A 14,745-nucleotide genomic window follows, 5' to 3' on the forward strand; every position below is an offset into this window, starting at 1 on the left:
TCTCTTAATTACAGGTATTAGATAGGAATCAATACATACTTAATGAACTGAGTTGAATTTCATTGCACTAATGAGATTATGTCTTGCTTCAGTCCTGCTATTGGACCTTTTTGCTACAGTTTGCTCTGTGTTATACCATCTCTTACAGAGGTATTCCATCCTAGATCCATCTGAGTTTTTGAAGGCATAATCTATATGCTAGTATAATTGTCCTATATAATAAAAGCATAGTATGCAAATTGTACACTTGACCAGGAGTTCGTCTGGGAGTTCCACCATGGGGCCGGGCTGGCCAGTGGAAGGGAGGGAGTACCCGACCAGCAGTCAGCAGCCGCTAGGGACCCTACCAGTGCACAGATTTCATGTACTGGGCCTCTAGTAAATCAATAAAAATGGATTGTGTCTGGAAAGTTGTGGAGAGCCATCTAAAATTCTTTACATACTTCCTCAGGGAAAATTCAGATATTATAATGGTAAAAGCAAATTATCAGTAAAAAGGGTCAAGACCCTAGCAATTATTAATCCAGTTTAATAATATTGTTATTACTATAAAAATATGTCTTTATGTCTCATGACCAACTAAGACGCTGTTTCATCTGTAGAGCAGTTTCAACTAGCAGCCTTTACAGAATCAGAACTGTGAGTTTCCATGCTCTCAATTCCTTTTCTTTTCTCTCTCCTCCTCTTCTCTTCCCAGTTTTAACATACCACCAACCAACATAGCTACTAGACTTTTGGAAAAAGTCCCCACTTTTTCCTTGAGTGAGATTGGTTTAGAAATCTTACATATTTTTCCTGTGACAGAGAACTGCTACCCATACCTGAATTCATAGGAACCTGGGCTGTCCGACCATGGCACTGTTGAAGTAGTCCCCCTTTCTCTCTCAAATTTCTAAAATGGGTTTACATCTTGTCAAACAGAGCACCACTTAGTTGAAGCAACAAGTAATTTAAGATCACTAGGGAAAAGAAAGGTCAACAAATTGGACAGAAAACTAAGGAAACAAATGTTTTTAATTTCAGAGATCTCAGGGATATGATGCAATGGAGCAAAAACATAAAGGAGGCCAAGATTCCTGACTAGCCATCAATAAGGATATTGACTCAGTTCTGAAACAGGACCTCAAGAGAGAGATGTGTCAACAGCCATTGGTTTAGCATTGAAGCCAATTTTTAAATGCTTTTCTTCCCAAACCATTTTTTTCTATCCTGGATTGGGATATAGAATAAAAAGGCTTACAACACTGAAATAGATTATACTGTTCACTTTGTACTTGATAATATGACCTATCATTCTATCAGAAAAGATACTACGTTCATCTGTCATATTTGGCTTTTCAAATACTATGTTGGTTCTTTTCCAGTATTTTATGAGCTTCTAGTTGTTACTAATTGATTTTTTAATTTGTTAGTGCATGTTTCCAGGTTAAACTAAGCTGTCTAATTACCCAACTCATTTCCCCCTTGTTTTAAAGATGAGTATTTTTTTTCCCTTTTGTAGCCTCCAGGGACATTTTCCTATTACTTTAAAATGATGAAAGTGGAAGGAAATAGTTCCAGGGTTTGGAAGGGACCAGGAATAAAAAAGATATTCTTTTTTCCTTTTGCAGTAGTTACATCATTCATGTGACCTATTCCATTCTATTTTGTTAGTCATAAATATTTGACTACCACTTTAGGTCATTCTTTGGAGTTCTTATAATTTAAATTTACTGTCTTCTTCAGTGGAGTGAGGAACCAACCTTATTTCTCTTCAATGAAAGTGTAGGATCATGCAAATATTTGATGAGGATGTTCCTATTGCAGGCTAGTTCAGTCAGTGCATGGCTACTTCATCTAGGTGTGAACACGAAGTGAGCCCTAGAACACTCACTGTTTTGTCACCTCATATTTGGCACCATGCCTAGATGGTGATTTTTTTATTTTAAAATTTTAAATCAATTTGAGAGAAGAGAGAGAGAGAGAGAGAGAGAGAGAGAGAGAGAGAGAGAGAGAGAGATGAATTTGTTGTTCCACTTATCCATGCAATCATTGGTTGATTCTTGTAAGTGCCCTGACCAGAGATAGAACCCACAACCTAGTGTATTGGGATGATGCTCCAATCAAATGAGCTACTGGCTAGAGCTAGATGGTGATCTTTTAAAGGTTTTAAATTCTCATTCCACCTAATTCTTGTTATTGTTACAAACTGGAAGTCCAAATTTATATAATCAGATTTGAAGGATTTGTTTCCCAATAATAGTTGAGCAACTTTCTTCTTCTGTTTAGGTTGACTTACCTGTACCGTTTAATAGATTTCAAACTTCATGTCATGGCTTATAGAACTGCTTCTCTCTCCAGCCTTATAAAATATACTAGAGACCTGGTGCACGAAATTTGTGCATGGCGGGAGGTGGGGGGTGTCCCTCAGCTCGGCCTGCACCCTCTCCAATCCAGGACCCTTCAGGGGATGACCAACTGCCAGCAGTCAGTCATCCCTCTCGCAATCCGGGACCGCTGGCTCCTAACCGCTCACCTGCCTGCCTGATTGCCCCTAACCCCACTGCCTGCCTGCCTGATTGCCCCTAACCACCTCTGCCTGCCTGCCTGATTGCCCCTAACCGCCTCTGCGTGCCTGCCTGATCATCCCTAACTACTTCTGCCTGCCTGCCTGGTGCCCCTAATTGATCCTCTGCCGGCCTGATTGCCCCTAACCACCTCTGCCTTGGCCCCTGCCACTGTGGCGTTGTCCAGAAGGACATCCAGAAGACGTCTGGTCTATCTGGTCTAATTAGCATATTACCCTTTAATTAGTATAGATGTTAAGCCAGCCGTGGGCAAACTACGGCCCGCGGGCCGGATCCGGCCTGTTTGAAATGAATAAAACTAAAAAAAAAAAAAAAAAAAGAGAACCAAGATGGCGGCATAGGTTAACGCCGGAGTTTGCTGCTTTGAACAACTACTTCAAAAGTGAAACTAAAAGACAGAACGGACATCACCCAAAACCACTGGAACGCTGGCTGAATGGAAGTCCTACAACTAGGAGGAAAGAGAAACGCATACGGACACTCAGAGGAGGCGCAGTGCTGAAGTCAAATTCTGAGGTGCGGAGTGCGCGGAGCGGGCTGGCGGCGGCGGAGGGCGCGGTTGGCGTTTTCAATCGGGAGGGAGTCGCAGACTCTGAGCTCCAGATCCGGGCGAGTCTTTAGGGACCCAGACTCAAACGGGAGAAGCGGGACTGCCTGGCTTCGGTCAGAGCGAGTGCAGCTTTCTCTCCGAGCTTTGCAGCGGGTGCTGGGACTCAGAGAGGCAGAGCCCCTGGGGACAGGACTGAGAGCCGCCATCACTGCTCTCTCCGGCCCACCCTATTGATCCTGTGCGACCCGCCCCGCCCAAGCCCTGCACAGAGGCATTTGCCGGATAGCCTCAGGCAAACGCCAGATTAGCACCTCCCTAGAGGACAGAAGTTCTCTCACTGCTGACACAGCTGATTCTCATAGCCACTTGGCCTGGAGGTCAAACCCTCCCTGGAATTAGCTACAAGATTTAACTATAAGACTGCGCACAAAGACCACTAGGGGGTGCACCAAGGAAACATAAAAAAATGCGGAGACAAAGAAACAGGACAAAATTGTCAATGGAAGATCTAGAGTTCAGAACCACACTTTTAAGGTCTCTCAAGAACTGTTTAGAAGCCGCCGATAAACTTAATGAGATCTACAAAAAAACTAATGAGACCCTCGATGTTATATTGGGGAATCAACTAGAAATTAAGCATACACTGACTGAAATAAAGAATATTATACAGACTCCCGACAGCAGAACAGAGGAGCGCAAGAATCAAGTCAATGATTTGAAATGCGAGGAAGCAAAAAACACCCAACCGGAAAAGCAAAATGAAAAAAGAATCCAAAAATGCGAGGATAGTGTAAGGAGCCTCTGGGACAGCTTCAGGCGTACCAACATCAGAATTATAGGGGTGCCAGAAGATGAGAGAGAGCAAGATATTAAAAACCTATTTGAAGAAATAATGACAGAAAACTTCCCTCACCTGGTGAAAGAAATGGACTTACAGGTCCAAGAAGCGCGGAGAACCCCAAACAAAAGGAATCCAAAGAGGACCACACCAAGACACATCATAATTAAAATGCCAAGAGCAAAAGATAAAGAGAGAATCTTAAAAACAGCAAGAGAAAGAAACTCAGTTACCTACAAGGGAATACCCATACGACTGTCAGCTGATTTCTCAACAGAAACTTTGCAGGCCAGAAGGGAGTGGCAAGAAATATTCAAAGTGATGAATACCAAGAACCTACAACCAAGATTACTTTATCCAGCAAAGCTATCATTCAGAATTGAAGGTCAGATAAAGAGCTTCACAGATAAGGAAAAGCTAAAGGAGTTCATCACCACCAAATCAGGATTATATGAAATGCTGAAAGGTATCCTTTAAGAAGAGGAAGAGGAAGAAAAAGGTAAAGATACAAATTATGAACAACAAATATGCATCTATCAACAAGTGAATCTAAGAATCAAGTGAATAAGTAATCCGATGAACAGAATGAACTGGTGATTATAATAGAATGAGGGACATAGAAAGGGAATGGACTGACTATTCTTGGGGGGGAAAGGGGTGTCGGAGATGCGGGAAGAGACTGGACAAAAATCGTGCACCTATGGATGAGGACAGTGGGTGGGGAGTGATTGCGGATGGTGGGGCGGGAACTGGGAGGAGGGGAGTTATGGGGGGAAAAAAGAGGAACAAATGTAATAATCTGAACAATAAAGATTTAATTAAAAAAAAAAAAAAAAAAAAAAGACCGTACCCTTTTATGTAATGATGTTTACTTTGAATTTATATTAGTTCACACAAACACTCCATCCATGCTTTTGTTCCGGCCCTCCGGTCCAGTTGAAGAACCCATTGTGACCCTCGAGTCAAAAAGTTTGCCCACCCCTGTGTTAAGCCCTCTTAAGTTGTATGTATAAAATTCAGATTACTTGATCAATATGTACCTTTGGCTTCTAGGATACCTGTAAATAAGAAGATTGTATTTTAATAAAGGGAGGGGAGAAAGTACTCTTTGAATTCCACATTTAGCAAACTGGTACAATAATTTTTCAGATCATTTATTCAAATTGTAGCTCGTGGTTAGCATTAAATTTATTGGGCTTCTTTGTGATTAAGAGGGCTTTCAGCTTTCCATGGTCAAGTGCTACATTCAATCCATGTGGATAATAAACTTTGCAAAATAAAAGGGAATTTAATGCTGGGGGTGGGCGTTGTTTATTCGTTTTTACCCTTACTAAAGAACTTACCATTAAAGTAATATAGAATGAAAGTTTTCTTTTTTTTATTGTCTTCATTTTGGAAAATTGTCATGAAAACCTTAAGATCTTTTATTGAGTATTTAAAACTTTTTTGAGCCTTTCCATTTCTATGATAATCTTCTTTTTTTTAATCCTACCCAAGGATATATTTTTATTGACTTTAGAGAGAGAGAGACGAAGGGGAGGGATAGAGAAAGAAATATCAATTAGTTGCATCCCAACATGCAGACCAGGTATCCAACCTGCAACCTGGGTATGTGCCCTAACTGGGAATCGAACCCTGAACCTTTCGGTGCATGGGAGAACACTCTAGCCAACTGAGTCACACCGGCCAGGGCGCTGATATTTTATTTCTAAAGAGTTGGGTGTTTTTCTTTCTCTAAAAGGGGAACTAAAGCAGGAGTTGAGTAATCCTTTACCTATAAAATATGCATATTTATGAAAAAAGTATATGCAATTGAAAAATTGCATGTATTTTAATGCTCCTATTTACTTGCTACTATGGCAACCACCTACTGCCTAGTATTTATGTTGTCTAAGATTCAGAGCATCTTTTCAACTTGGTGTTTAGAAACATATTTATTCTAATGCATAGTTTTGAATAAAAATAGCAATAAATAATGTAAACTTCAGCTTGGCTTAGAAGGTATCTTTTTCTGTAGTATGTTTTTAAAATAAAAATAATTACATTTTACTTTTCCTTGTTATACAAATCAGAATAAAGAATAGAAATAATGAATTTTTAAAACTCATGAGTCAATCTTGAAAGGTATCTCTTGATTTTTCTGATTTTAATGACAATATTTTGATTCATAATAAATTTCAGAAAATATAAAACAAACACAGGCAAAATACTTAATGCTAGCTACATAAATCAGAAAATGTAAATAGTTTTCATTTCTGTTTACAGATATCTCTTTAACCATATATGAACAAAAGATTTAGATTTTGTATTTAAAATGAAAGATATGGTGCTATTATTTTTCTTAGCTTAATTTTTTAAAATTGTTTTCTGACATCTTTAATACATAAATATAATTTCTTAATGTTAAACATTAGAATGGAAATCATGAAGCATACAATCAGACATGTTTCGTGTCACGTATTACCTGTTAAGAAAAACTGCAATGCAACATTTAAGTACAACAGAATAGTGAGCATATTGTCTCTGATACTTGTAAACAAGATGGAGCTACAGTTTCACAGTTTATGTTGACAGTATCATTGTGGGAAATGTAATTATCAAATAAATTATAACATGTCCTCGTATTAAGATTATTAATAGTAACTTTAATTGCCTTTTTCAAGATAATTGGATATCTTCTCATAAGTATGTGGGAAAGGTAGCATTGGGCTAATTAGGTATTTTGAACTTGGTTATGTTTAAAATATTTAGAATTTCAACATATATATTCTATATTACAGGAATTTCTTTTTTTAATTAAATGATTTTATAAGTAATATTAAATAATTTATAGTCCATAAAATCTCACTGATTATCCCTTAATATTCCTCCCTGAATATTGATATGATTAAAAACTTAAACAATTTTTTTGAAAAATTAAAATTTTACTATCAGAGAATCATTCTAAAAATCAGTAAGGTTAAGAATAATATTTTATTTTAGTGATGGGTGCTGTTAGATGAGATTTCATATACTATTCCTGGTAGTTTTAGGACTTAGTACAATTCTTAAAATCTATTCAATTTTGAAATACATCATCAGCCTTAAAATAAAAGTGTTCATACATTTTGATCTGGGAATTGAACTATTCAATTGTTTGTCAAAGGTGTGTACAAGAACTGCTGCCAGTGTGGAAACACAGCTCTTTCGTGGAGCTGCCAAAATAGCACCTTGGGGACCCACACCGAGGAGGATTAGGTGCCTTGTTAAGATTTAATGGAGCTGGAGCAAAATACAAAGGACTATGCCTAGGTTCCTGGTGTCTCAGTCGCTTAGCTCCATCTGCCATAGAAGAAGTCCTGGGCCTGGTAAGCCTGAGTGCCCATCAGGAGGGTCAAGATCCAAAACTTAAGAGCTCTGATAGTCCAGCATAGTCTCTGCTCTCAGCTGTGCTTCGGCTGGAGCTGCACTGCTCCACCCAGGCCTGTGGAGTGGCCTGTAGAGTGGCACTTGGACCCACAGGGCTGCTATGGAGAGAGAACACGAAACACAAGTGCTTTGTTAGGGTTTCATTACCTTGCGCTAGGGAAGAGGTAAGCTTTCTTTCAAACTAACCAGTCTCTTTCCTGGCTCATGGTGGGCTTGTGCTGGGCTCTCCCCTATCCAAGCCGATCCTTTCCCCAGTCTAGAATTCTCACCTTATGGTCCCCATCTTGGCTCCTACTGCTCAAGTGCCTAGTCATGGAATTTTCCTTATCCCTCCTAAAGGCTAGTTATGCCCCCCCACCCCCAACCTCTGTTGGAAAGTTGATCATCTGGGGAGTGGAGATTAAATCCCCTATGGCAGAGGATGTGGCTTTCCTTTAGGGTGTCTGAAGCCATAACTTACAGACTCAATCAGGCTCTTCCAGTCTAGCTACTTTTTCTTTTGTTAACTCCTAGCTGCCTACCCCAACAGTACCCCAGCTTTAATCACATTTAGAAACATTTGGAACAATTAGCTAGGATGGTAAAAACAAGTAATAAAAAATAAGTTCTCAAAAAATATTTAATAACATGAGGATATTATCATTAAGTGAACACAGCTGTATACTATAAGCTATATACTTAATATGGTCACACTTTCATTTAAAGAAAAGACTCTATCTCTATAAAATCATAGGTGAAAGTCTGAAACACACATTCACAAATTATAATAGTGGCTAACTCCAAGGATAGGAGATTATAAGGATTTTTTATGCTTGTTTGTTTTTTTCTAATCTTACTATGGGCATTTCCATAACCATTCGTTATTATCATTCAAATTGGTTTTAATAAGACTAATTAAACTTGTTTTTACATTGATTATATTGAAAATTCAGCTAGCGGAGGAACCATATTGTCTTGTTCAACATTTGAATCCAAACAACATTGTCTTTTTTAAAGTCTGGAAATAATTGTAAATAAATATTTGATTATTAGGTAGATGATAGTGAAGAGACAGAAGGAAGATAGGTAGTCAGGAATTGGAACCATAAAAGCAGGGAGGAAGTAGAACCTGGAAACCAGCTAGTCAGAGTTACTAAGGCAACCCAACTGGGCAAGGAAGGAAGGGTGTGGGAAAGACATGGGCTTTAAAATGTATGAATGTTGCTAAGACAGGCAGCTTGCAGATAAGCAATTACAAGACAGTAAGGCATATAATTAATCCCAAGAATGTTATTATGGCAGAATTTTTTGAAAGGACCAATCAGGGGCTAGCAAGGCATTATCTACCCCTAAATTAAAAAGCATGTGCTTCCTCTCTTTCTCTCTCTCTCTCTGTCACTCTCTTTCTCTCATTCTGTCCATGGAGCACTAGATTCTTGGGTTGATGGCAGGAGACATGCTCCCCTGTGCCCACAGGAGGTGCAAAGTCAGCCACTGCCTTTGGCCACCCAGCAGGAGCTTCAGAGAGATCTGCAGATTCCTCCTCTTTGTATCAGGTTTGAAAGTGCCCAGATGAGGCCTAGCTGTGAAGCAAAGCAGGCTGGTCCTGGTGCTGGGTCTTGGGCCTTTTATTGATAGGTTTGGAGCTCCCTGACCTAGCTGCAGCTTGTTTGAGAGATTTTAGCCTGAGCAAGGACAAGCCATTCATATACAAAAGCTGCAGCACACAGCTTGAGTGAAGTTGTAAATTGGATGAGGCAGGATCTTAGGGTAGTGGTCAGCAAACTCATTAGTCAACAGAGCCAAATATCAACAGTACAATGATTGAAATTTCTTTTGAGAGCCAAATTTTTTAAACTTAAACTATATAGGTAGGTACATTGTTATTACTTAATTAGGGTACTCTGAAGGCTTAGGAAGAGCCACACTTAAGGGGCCAAAGAGCCTCATGTGGCTTCCGAGCCGCAGTTTGCCAACCACGGTCTTAGGGAATCACAGGCCAGAGCAAACAGAAATAGCTGCCAGTCAGCCCTGAGACTGAGGAGGTCTCAGCATAGGAATAATGATTCCCTGCGAGCACCTCCATCTGGGAGAAAGCTGCCCCCAAGTTCCTGCCCTGATGCCAGACAATCCAGTTCCTCCCCATATGTGTCTATGTTCCCCAGAGCCTTGCCCTGGTGTTGGAGCTCAGAGGAAGCGGGACCTTGTAAGTTCAGTTCATGGTGCCAGCCTTTTAAAAGGAACAGCTGCGTCTCCAGAGCTTCTGTGTCACTGAGCCCCAATCTGCACTGGTTTTTACAGCCTTTAGTTCTTAGTGCCTACAGGGACTTCTTTCCTAAGCTCTGGGACCCTGGGCTGGGGGTCTGGTGTGGGGCTAGAACCCCTTGCTCCTCCTTTGGCAGCCTTCACAGAGATGATCCCCTCCTGATTAAAAAAGCAGCCCATGTGGGTGCCGGACCAGCCCGTTCCGCACCTCCATACCTCCTACCAGTCTCAGTGTGCTTTCTTCTTCTCTAGTTGTAGGACTTCCATTCAGCCAGCTTTCCAGTGGTTCTCGATGATGGTTGTTCTGTATTTTAGTTGTAATTTTGATGTGGTTGTGGCAGCATTTATCTATGCCACCATCTTCCTTTCTCAGGTATATGTTTTGCAAAAATCTTTATCATTGAAATTTTAATAGGAAAAATAAAACATTAACAAGTTCTTCAATAGTTGGAAATTTTACATTCTTTTATTTTTAAACTTATATTTTTACATTTCTTCCATTGAATTGTATATTTTATGCTCAAAAGTCTTATATAGGCCATTCTATCATACAGTAACTATACATTTTTAAATGCCCTGTGACCATAAGATTGTAAGTATTGAAAAATTTCCTCAGGATTGAATTTTTATTATAATTGTTTTAGTACACAGTTATTCAAAGCAGCATGAATATATTATCATTTTTTGATATTCATTAACCAGTTACCAAGTACCAAGTAAATTTTATTGTAAATGTATATATTAATGGTATAGCTTGAAGGGGGCACTTAAAATTTTCTCTCTGTTATAAACTGACAAAATAGATACTTTACAAGGGCAAACTCTAGTCGGTACAGGCAGCTTCTTGGACAGATGCATTTTAGGAACAGATTATATATATATATATATATATATATATATATATATATATATATATACAAGGATCTGGAATTTGACTTGCGTTAAACTGTCCATATGTGCATGCCCCTTGGAAAGTCTCCAGGTTCTGGTTGTTATTGGTACTTAGCGCCCCAACTTGAAGTCTATCAAGCCTCTCTTCTTTAATAGCTGACACCTGGTACCCACTGTGTGCTTAGCACATCAACTGTATGAAGGAGCTATTCTTGTTAACCTCTTTATACAGATGAAGAAACTAATGCACAAAGAGACTATGTGACTTGTCCAAGTGTCACAGCTAGTAAGTGGACAGGAACATGGTGGTTCCAGAGTCCAGGCTCCTAACCACTGTGTACTTGAATGCCTTTTTAAAAAAATGGTGAAAGAGCAGATCTAGCCATGGCCATGAGAGGAGAGCTTATCTTCATGTAAATTATTAAGAGAAGGGAAGTAAAGAAAAACAGTGTTTTTCCACTGTGGTAGTGAATAGACTATGCATGAGTTAATAAAGCACCAGGCACTGCCTTTTTCTGTACTCTGCTAGAGTATCATAGTATTTAGTGTCAGTCAAGTTAAAATTAACACTTTTTATTTCTTTAATTTCTATTTAACAGTAGTTCTCATTTAATTAGTAATGTGCAGGAATATTATCTGGAAACCTATTGTATTCTGCATATTCTGCTTAACCTGTTAACATGTTCTACTTTTAGTGAAGATGACAATGTTTTTATGGTAATATTATAGAAGAAATACTGCATTAATTATGGTAATGATTTCACACTTATGTAGATTGTTCCACCTAAATGCATCCTAAAACCGTTTTACATGAAAAAAGAAAACAAAAACCAAAAAAACTATACCCATCACTAAAATGATTACCTCCTTTAGTGACGATTAGGGTTGTTGTCATGCATAAGTAAAAATTAAAAATATTGCTCTATATCAAGAGATATCTTTGAATAGTTCTGAGAAAATTTTATTTTTGGATTTTAAATAATTGGATTCTATAATAAACACACCAGGACATTCAAGGGATTTCGCTCTTTAAGGTGATTTACTCTCTAATCATATAATTTTGCCTTGCTATACACAGCTAGATTTTTCACTTATAAGCATTCCCCAATTAGGAAGGACATGACCTATGAAAGAATTGAACAGGCAGTGGTTGTTATGGAAGCCTGAGAAGAGAACCTCAGACCTCCTATTGTGAGAAGCTTGAAAGGGAGAGAAAGTGTGAAGGCCAACAGCCCTATGGTCTACAGTTGAAATACCAGAGCAGTGCTGGGTAGAGAAAAGTACTTCTCTTATTAAACTATGTAGAGAGAACATATCTATGAAACTTGTCTTATTTTGATATAGATTCAGATTCATCTAGCAGTTTTTCAATATCTACCATGTGCCAAACACTGTACCAAATGCTTTCACGTTCACCAGTTTATTTAATCCTCATAACCATGAGGATAACCCAGTTTTACAAATGAAAGAACTGAAGCTCAGAAAGGTTATAATACCCAAGGTTAAATAACTAGTAAGTGGCAGAGAAAGACATTTTCTTCTTACATGCTGTAGGTCTGAAAGCCTCCATTATCCGTGTGAGTATAAATATAGTTCTTAGCAGCAAGTCTAGGATCATAGTTTTTGAGCTCCCAGTGTCTTGTAAATTATCTAAGAACTGTAGGAGTTAATCACAGTTCAAAAGGGAAATCCTCCAGATGCCTGCTTCCAAATGAGTAAGAGCCCTGGCAGTGGTCGGTGTGTCTGTTGATGCTGCTGGTGTCGTTAGTCTTGCTATAGGTTCTTGCTGACCCACATCATCACTGATGATCCCTTTGCATTCATCATCTGACTTGCTCTACGGGTCTGTGCTTGAGGAAAGTCTTTATGGCTCCAGTTCTTAGCTCCCCTACATTTGATCTTTGAAAGGGGAATATTAGGGTTCTACACAGAAATGGAATATGAGAGAGAGAGAGAGAGAGAGAGAGAGAGAGAGAGAGAGAGAGAGAGACTGATTTACTTTAAAGTATTAGCTCATTTGATTGTGGAATATTGGTAAGCCCCAAATTACTGAACTCTCATTAAATTTCAATTCCTAGGCATCCTAGTGTTCATCCAATTTCCTTGCTCCAAGCCAATACCATATATTTTAGATTCTTGAAAGCAACATAGTTCAAGGGATATCAGGAGTTTCCAGATTAGGTTTTACTGCACACAACAAAGATCCAAGTTAACGTTGTTTTGAATAAATCACAAGTTGATTTTCTCATGTAAAAGTCTGAAGGCAGGTAGTCCAGGGTTCATATAGTGCTCTGTGTTGTTAGAGATTCAGACTCCTTCTGTCCTCCTTGGGGCATGGCTTTCATTCCCAGCATCATATCAAAATTAAAGATGACCATCTAGTGCCCACCTTCATATCTTCATTCTAGGTAGCAGAAATGAGGGAAAAGAAAAGCAAACTCTTTGCATGGATCATGTCCACTAATATTTCATTGGCCAGACTTGTTCATATGCCCCTACTTGGCTGCAAGGAAGACCAGAAAATAGTCTTTATTTTGGGCAGCCAGATATGCCTCAGTTAAAAATCAGGGATTCCAGTATCATAGAAGAAGGAAGGAATGGATATTGGCAGCCAGTTGGCAGTCTCTACCACAAAGAATTTATACAAATATTAGAAGATGTTAATTTATGGACAAATCAGGACATTGAAATGCAGTTATTTTGATATATTTGATGCGTTCTTAACAAAGTAGCCAAAATTATCTTTTTAAAAACATTTTATATTACTCTCCTGTTCCGAACACACCATGGGCTCTCTAATTCACTCAAAATTCTAACAGTGTCTGGCAAGGACTCATGTTATCTCTGCCCTCTCCGTGGCCTTTCTACCCGCATCCCAACTACATTCTCTCTTATTCATCCATTCTCACTACTCCTCACACCTGCAGGATATACTTACCGTAGAGCCTTCTCACTCCTGGATATTGTAAGGCTACCTCCTTACCTCTTTTATGTCTTTGTGTAGATATTACCGCCTCAATTGGGCCTATGCTGACAAACCTATTTAAAATTGCAATTCCCTCCACCCCCATACTCCCAGTCTACCTTCCTTGATCAATTTTTTTCCATAGCATTATCACCTAATATCTTGACAACTTACTTATTTCTTGTATCTATTACTTACCATCTGCCTACCCTAGAATGTAAGTTCCAAAAAGGGACTTTTTTTTTTTTTTTTGCTTTGTTCACTAAAAAATTCTAAGTGCCTGAACAAGCCAACGACATTGTAGGTGCTCAATAAATGATCTGTGGATGAATGGATGCTTTTATCTCAGAATGCCAGTTAAAAGGTAGAAGTATATATTTTACTACTTTACAAGTTATTTCCTTCCCTTAGTATTGGTATGTCATGTAACTTTGGGACTCCAGAGAGGAGATTTTGTAGCCATGTTTACCAGCATTGTGAGTGGCTGATTATACCTTGAAAAGAAACCTATAACTTTCTTTGGTATCATTTCTTATGGGCATATTGTTTTGGTCTTAAGAAATTTTAGGTTGTCTGTGGTGTGTGTTACTTAAGATTTCTAGGTTGCAAATAAGAGAATTCCAATCTCTAGCTTAAGAAAAAAATTTTTTGGCTTATGTACACAGTAAACTTAAGAGATGTGGTTGTTTTTAGGGATTTAAATGCCATCAGGAATCTCTCTCACTTCTTATTCTCTCTCCAGCTCTCACTTTTGCTTTCATCTGCTTTGGCTTCATATATTGTTCTTAAAGCTAGCATTCCAAGAGAACAGAGCACTACTTTGTTTTCTTCATTGAGACTCTGAGGTAGCAATCGCTGTGTCTGGAGAAGGCACGTTGGCCAGCCTTGGGCACACTCCTCTGCTTGGGAAGCAAAGCTACATAATATACAGTTCCATGAGAATCAGGAGGAAGGTAGCTTTCAAAGAGGAAAGGATGAAGACAGACAAAAAAATGTGTTGTACTGCACTTTTCAGTGACATATTCCTCATGTTAAGTTTGTTTGTATAATAAGCGATTTTCTAACAAACAAAAATTAAAATACTTTGCAACCAATTATCATTTTTTCCTTAAGTAGGATTACACCGAATGACTTAGATCTATAATTTTGTCTTTCTTGGGTTCTCATCTCTGTTCATTCCTAACCAGATTTCACATTTAGCAACTGTTGCATAGTCTAGAACATAATGAGAAGTAAATTGTGATTAATGCCCAGCCTCAATTTATAACCCCGGAGGATTTTA

At 38.7% G+C, this 14,745-nt stretch overlaps 1 protein-coding gene across 1 annotated transcript in view; it reads left to right on the plus strand.

The window, feature by feature from the left end:
• DCDC1 (doublecortin domain containing 1) overlaps nucleotides 1-14,745 on the plus strand; it is a gene marked incomplete at its 3' end in the record, with an annotated part of 316,122 nt that overhangs the window by 6,923 nt on the left and 294,454 nt on the right.

This window comes from Myotis nattereri (assembly GCF_964212035.1).
Source record: "Myotis nattereri genome assembly, chromosome: 9".
NCBI classification, from domain to species: domain Eukaryota; kingdom Metazoa; phylum Chordata; class Mammalia; order Chiroptera; family Vespertilionidae; genus Myotis; species Myotis nattereri.